The sequence below is a fragment of the Papio anubis genome, chromosome 3 (assembly GCF_008728515.1).
Source record: "Papio anubis isolate 15944 chromosome 3, Panubis1.0, whole genome shotgun sequence".
NCBI classification, from domain to species: Eukaryota; Metazoa; Chordata; class Mammalia; order Primates; family Cercopithecidae; genus Papio; species Papio anubis.
Window position 1 is genome coordinate 84,412,701 of NC_044978.1, and position 7,409 is coordinate 84,420,109.

The following is a 7,409-nucleotide window of genomic DNA, read 5'->3' on the forward strand; positions in this document are numbered from 1 at the left end:
CTGCAGAACGTGTTTTAACATGTTGTAGTGGAAGTCTACTGAAAATGGATTACCTCAGTTTTTGTTTGTCTGAGAAAGTTCTTCCTTTTTTACTTTGGGAGGTTAATTTTACTGGATACAGAAGTTTAGGTTGGTGGGTTTTTTTTTAACAATTCAAATATTTAACTTTAATTTCTTCTAGCTTGCATGATTTCTGATGAAATTTTGCTATAGTTCTCATCCTTGTTCCTTTATAGGAAAGGTTTCCTTACCCCTTTTAGCTTCTTACAAGATTTTCTCTTTTGTGAAACTTACCCAGAAACATTAATATTTATATAATTATTACTAAAACTCCTAAATATCATGACAATTTTTTCTCATGTACCTTACTTCATATTCGGTTTTTACCCCTACCTTAAAGATATTCAAACAAACACTGAGATAGTAACTAGTCTCATTTCAGATCCAGTGTTCTTTATTACAGTGCAATTTTATATTGGCTTACACCGATAGTATCATATCTCCACTAAAAAGCTCTAGTAATAACATACGTTGAGTAATCAGTTTCATCATTTAGTGATGAGTTTCATCAAATCAAATTCTTGCCTTTCACTATATTTACTTCTTATTTCCTGTGTTCCATTTTGAATTCACCTTGGGTCCACCTCCTTGCAGCAAGGAAGAAATCAATGCCAAGCAGTGTGTACTTGCCATCAACAATATCTTACTTAATACATAGGTTGCATGTCTAAAAACAAAAAGAATATTAATTTTCTTCTTTTCCACTTGTAACAAAATTCCGATTATACCTTCTGCTCTCTATTAACAGATGTAATGTTGCTTCAATTACACGAGCGCAGACAATTTCCCATTTAAAGAATACCCAGGTATAATTTATCTAATAACAAGAAAAGGCACAAAAAGAACTTACACAATAGAAATACTGTTTGCTAAGTATACCTACCATTCATGACCAAATAACCTTACTGTCTGATTAGTGAATGAAAAAATGACATATAACTTCAACAAGTTTCCCAAAGAGATTCATCAATAATGTATAACTTTCATTTGTCTTAAATTTTCCCATGGTTAATGTCAAATTCATAGTTACAACATTTGTTTTTACATACCTTTCGACAGGGAGGCCACATGAGGTCATCCTCCATGCTGGAATGTTTAGTTCTGATCTAGAATAATACATGTGCTTCCCTCCCAGGGGTTTCCAGGCTTCAGAGAGTTCCTTCATTTCTCCATGGAACTGATGTATTTCTCCTTACAAAAGACAGAAATATGTTCTTTTCTATTTAATAACTTCACCTGATTATCATGGTAACACTTGTCATGCATCTTGTTTAATAGTTACTCCAGTGAAGTCCATCCACACTGGAGTTAGAAATTCTGACTCTTAATCGGTGCTCTCTCACAGACAAATTTAGAAAAGAGCAAGGAAGTTTAGAATGTGCTCCTTCTCCCCACCTCTTACACACCAATATAACATATAATTATTTCATTTAGCTAAATTTGGTAGAGTTTGGATTTTTTTTAATTAAGCATATATTAGCAATGTAATAAAGCATTTTGCAGCTATTTTGAGAGCTCAAAATGTATGAACAAAAAGAGAAAAATAAGACTAACGAAAAACTTTATTTCACCACCTACCTCTCCCACTGCCTCATTTAATATATTTTAAATCTGAGTGCTTTTGTCTAATTCTAATGCAGAGGTTAAAGAAGGAGTTAGAGCTCAGAATTCTAAAATGTGAAATATTTATTTATATGTTTAATGGTACATCAGGTTTTCAGTATCATGTAATATATTCATCAAAGACATATCATTTATCAAATGATAAACACAACTATGTGTAGATTAGTACATAGAAAGAAACCACGGATTTTAAATTCTTACATACAGAAGAAAAATTTATAGCAGTAGAATGGACAAGGAAATCATTTACAAAAAAATATAACAGGATAACTATTTATATTTAATAATCAGTCTTTAAAAATGACCCACCAATTTCTTCTCTTTAATGCACATCAGGTCAACAGGAGTGTTTATTTCTCCTCCTTTGAATCTGAAATGGCCTTTGAGCAACTGAATGCACAGAAAGGAGGCCTTAAGAGACTTTTAGCTTCTGCTTCCTTCCCTTCAAACGTTCACCCTTTGGGTACTCCTTCTCAGAAACCAGCCACATGGAGAGGTCATGTCAAGGAAAACTTAGGAGATCTGCTTATTAGCATCTCTCAACCAACAGCTTACATCAGTTGCCAGTTATAGGAGGCAGCCATCTTGGATGTTGTAGGCCACCCATGACCTCAGATGACTATAGCCCTTGCTGACATCATAAGAAGCAGAAAAACCGTCCAGCTGAGTCCAAACAACTCAGAGATGGTGAGGAAATGTTAAAACACCATTTTGGGATTAGGTTACTATGCAGCTAACAGATACTGAACTATCTATATAGGAAACAGTTAAGCCATATGTGAAATGGATAGACCAAAGTCCAGTATAAAAATAAACATGTTAGACTGAGGAGGAAAAAGGAAATTTAAGATAAATAATTGACTAATGTATTTTTGCTAAACAAAATATATTATACTATTGGACAGACATCTTTTACTGTATATATTTGAGTGAAGAGGATAACATTTTAGAAGGTAATTTATTTATTTATATTTTTGAGACAGAGTCTTGCTCTGTTGCCCAGGCTAGAGTGCAGTGGCATGATCTTGGCTCACTTCAACCTCTACCTCCTGGTTTCAAGCAATTCTCCCACCTCAGCCTACACAGTAGATAGGATTACAGGCACGCGCCACCAGGCCTGGCTAATATTTGTATTTTAGTAGAGAGGGAGTTTTGCCATGTTGGCCAAGCTGGCCTTGAACTCCTGGCCTCAAGTGATCTGCATGCCTTGGCCTCCCAAAGTGCTGAAATTACAGGCATGAGCCACCACACCTAGCCAGAAGGTAATTTTTTATACAACAGTTTTATACTTACATGGAAAAACAGAGTATGGCCTTTATCAGTTTTATACTTATATGGAAAAACAGAGTATGGCCTTTATCAGATATACCTATGTAATTTTACGGAGTATTCTAATTCTCTTGGCCTGAGATTCAAAAAAAAAAAAAAAAAATACTGGAAAATTTTCTTTTCTAAAGATCCCAAGAGGTTGACCATAACATATAAGAAAAATACATATTTGAAAAATCAATAAATATATATTCTGAAACCAAAGTTTTACCATACCTCTTAAAATTTCAAAGGAAGTAATTCTCAATGTCTCTAAATCATTTCCAGTAATTGTCCACTGACTATATGCTAAGCATTTGGTCTGAAGATATGAAGGTAAATACTACATAGTCTCTGCTCTGAAGAGGCCATGAGACATTGTGCAAAATTGAAATGTAAGGAGAAGGGAGACAGTAAGGAAGCAAAATTTTCTAAGTGCCCAATATGTGCAAGGATTATTCTAAATTCCTTTGATTTTATCATCATTTTTAAAAATCACTTATTGAAGAGTAGTTTTATTCCAATTTTTAGGTAAAAAATTATGAATAGAGATATTCTGTAACTTGTTTAAGCAAACTGGTAAAATAAGATAGCTGATATTTAGAAATCTTTTCTTTTTTTAGCTCCCAATCTAGAAATCCAATACAATGCATTGAATGTATTGACGTAAAAGTTAATGAGGACAAGGGCAAAGCTCTCCTGGAAGGAGGAACCTCTGCATACATGAGATCCAATGACAGGCTCCCATCGTGACTGCACTCCCATTCTCTATTGCTCTCCACTGGTGTGCTTATTTTACAATAGGACTGAATGGCTAAGAGCTTTTAGAGTCAGACCAATTTGGGTTATAACTCTGGTAAATGTGGTAAATATGTGACTTTAGACAAATTATTTATCAGAGACTTTTCTGTCTAAAAAATAGGAATAATGACATGTACCTCACAGAGCTATTATAAGGATCACACAATGAGATATTGTGTTATATACTTAGTACAGTGTTTTGTATAAATACCCTTTTAGCAAATTATGGGAGTTAGTCTAATGAATTTTTCATTATTACTACTCTGAGTTGTCATTAATTGGTCTGGGTCAGTTGGTCTGAATGGGATTTTTTTCCCAGGCATACAATTTTGGCAGATCTCTTCATATTTATTAAAATAAGACTCTAGGAATAAATGTTGTGACTTGACCATCGATTTTGACCCTTTCATTTTAGACCACATCTCCAGGAATGAGGTATTACATGTCCTTTAGAGACCCTAATCCCACACTTTATGCCATGTTTCTGTGCGTTTGGAGAGAGAGAAACATTCAGGGATAAATGCGATGCCTTATCTCATGGAGCAATTTCTCCTCAGCCTTCTCCTTTGTTAGTCAGCTTCTACGTGTTGCTTCAGTGAAGCAAGCAGCATGGACCCTATCTGCAGATATGAAAACCAATTCCTAAATGTGTATTCTTCATAACATTCAAAAATAGAGAATATTTTATCAGTAATGGATAGGCACACCTATTGGCTCATACTTTCAGTCAGTCCCTGAACCTGAACAGAAATAGTTAATTTTCAGGGACTGTAAGTAAAATATATATATATATATATATATATATATATATATATATATATATATATATATATCTCAGTGCTTACTTGTACTCCAATGCTGGCCTCCTCTCAGCCAAAGCTGGGACTTCAAAATTTAGAATATTTGAGGTCTGAGGGTCTGTCTGCAATTCTCCTCAGGCAACATGACAAGGAGGGAGGTCAGAGCTCAGAATCCTGACTCCAGATAAAAAGGGCGGCACAGGAAAAATAGGAGAAAAGACACAAATTCATTATAGAATAACAGCCTGAGCAGGTACTTACCAAGTGAATTGGGAAGGAAATTTCTTAGAAGACCTTATGAACGTGGAGGAAAAGGAGCAGTTAATCTGAAATACAAAATTGAAAGGCATGACAGATGCATGATTCTAGTCTTCCAGATAAGATTCCTTCTGGAATTCAAAAGCACCTAAAAGAAGTAAGACAATTGGCTGCTGGGTTCAATATATAAACACAGTGCTGGTTGACACAGTGAAGATGTTTATTATAAAAGTTAATGCAATGTCAGGGCGGAAGATCAATGTTTAACCCGATTTTGTTGCAATCTGTTGGTCTGCCTTGGAATACAGAATGGAAAATTAGCAAAGCACAGAAAGGAATATATAAAAGACTTTTTCACAAGCAAACTCAAATCACTGACACTGATATTTGTAATAATAAAAACAAATCAAGATTTACTTGTATTTGTAATTAATACATGCCCCTTACATTGCATATTCACAGTTTTTATTATTTTGAGTAATACATTATAATTTTTATTTGCCTCAATATCCAGATAGTCACAGATTATTAGAGATTCTCTATGTCCAGTCCCCTGATTTTATAGAATAAATCCTAAAGAACAGAGTTGAAGTTACTTAGGTCAGGAAGAAGTATGGGCAGGAAAGAACAATGGCTTTCATTTCACAGGTAAGAAAAGACAAGCAAGAGACCCCTAGGAAGAATTTTGCCTATGCCGTGAATCTGGCATTGTATTACTAACAAATGAGCCTGAGCTTGATATATTAGGCACGCTCACTATAAAAATATCTTTAGGATTCTGTGATGTAAAATATTCTGCAAGCATCTAATATTCATTATACTGTAGAAAAAATAAAGATCATTCTTTATGCTATAGAAATAAAAATAAATACTTGGTTGCTGGACAGAGAAGTGAGTTGAAACAGCTTTTGATGCCTTCACATGACCTCTAGCTTCCTTATAATTTGGGTAATATCTGCTGAGATTATTGCAATCTTCTTCCACAAGTATTATTAAAGGCATTTTTTCAGTTTGTATTTAAGAAATTATTACTTGAACAAAAAATACATTATTACATGGATAACAAACTAAAAAATGACTTTTTTACCATTGTATTATACTTCAGAAAAAGAAGCTCTCAGAAAAAAAAAAAAAAAAAAAAAAATTTGTGTGTTTTCTGGGAGTGAGGAAGCCTGTTAAAAGACCCTGGGGAGAGTGAAGCATAGGTTTCTGTCCAGCAGCAAAGGGATGACCTCACAAAGGCTCTAGCTGCTGCAGTGGGGCTGTGGAGCTCGCTCCTGTCAAAGGCATGATTAGTACAACGCCCCCCCCAACCCAACCCAGTGCAGCTGTCCATTAAGGATGACCAATTTAAAAAGAAGGAGTCAAGCAGTTAATTACTTTGTCAGTAATAAATAAAACAATGGGCCGTGGTGGCAGCCCAATCCAGTGATGCATGCAGGCAGCCATCTGTACATTTTCCCAATGTAGTTGGCACTTGTTGCTGCAGAATTGGTTTGGACAAGTGGCTTACAGTCACATAACAGACAGGAGCTGTCTCCTCTTCTCTGGGAGGCTGTGTACATTAAGTGTCATTGTTTCAGAGGAATCAACTTTGGGTATAAATTGGGGACTCAGCAATAGCCCTGGCCCTGATGATAAATAAGGAGATTATTTATGCAATCTTGTTTTTATTCATTCACTAACATTTCTTGAGAGACTTCTGTTTGCCGGCATATATCAGACAAATATGGGAAGAGAATTGAGTCTGTCTATATAGCAGAAATTAATATACAACAACAACAACACCCCTAGTCATTTTCTGTGTATTTTAGGGCCAGTGCACTGGCTAGTTCTAACTGACACAAATCCACTGTTACAATCCACATGGACAATTAAAGTTGCTAAGTTGACTGGCTCTTCCCTGTTTTTCTTTCTTTTTTGTCTGTTTATCCAACTCTTTCTGCAACTTTTTCTTCTTTGAACTCTTTGAATAATTTTTGAAGGTAGTTATGTGAAAATAAAAGGCAGCACAGATAAGCTGTATCTAATACTTGTCCACTTACATTAAGAACAATGGAAACTATTAATTTATGTTATTAACACCTGACTTATTATTCCTTTAAGTAAAGATAGTGAATGGCTGGTTTGATAACCATATTTTAATTTCAGTTAGATTTTGTCAAACTCCAGAGGGATATCATTCCAGTCCTGTTCCTCAGTATTAGAGAAGACTTTAGGATCCTGTAGACATTTCTTCTCCTCATACCCAGAGGGGGATATTTGGAATTTAGGATTAAAACAGAAGTGCTATGAAGAGACATTACTCTAAAGTTTCTTGTATTCCTTCTTTCCTTTGTATTGTCTACTTTTTAATCAATTTCTCCATTTTTTATCTTCCTCTTTTTTACCCATTGTTAACCAGATCTAGACTTGTTATCTCTAATTCCTATCCAGAAATATAAAGCACAAATAAATATTTTAAATAAATAATTACTTAAATTTCTTGTTCTTAATTTTAAAAAAGTAGATGAGATAAATATTCTATATTTGTTTCTTGCTGGAGGGTTTTTAGTGAAG

General features: G+C 34.6%; 1 long non-coding RNA gene across 1 annotated transcript; it reads right to left on the bottom strand.

Annotated features, from left to right (window-relative positions):
* Positions 1-436: 436 nt before the first annotated feature.
* LOC103884533 lies at positions 437-5,970 on the bottom strand. The gene is made up of 2 exons (XR_002522141.2): positions 4,854-5,970; positions 437-1,251 (listed from the first exon to the last, which is right to left on the bottom strand). It is a non-coding gene; the product is annotated as an uncharacterized LOC103884533 (long non-coding RNA).
* Between the last annotated feature and the right edge of the window lie 1,439 nt (positions 5,971-7,409).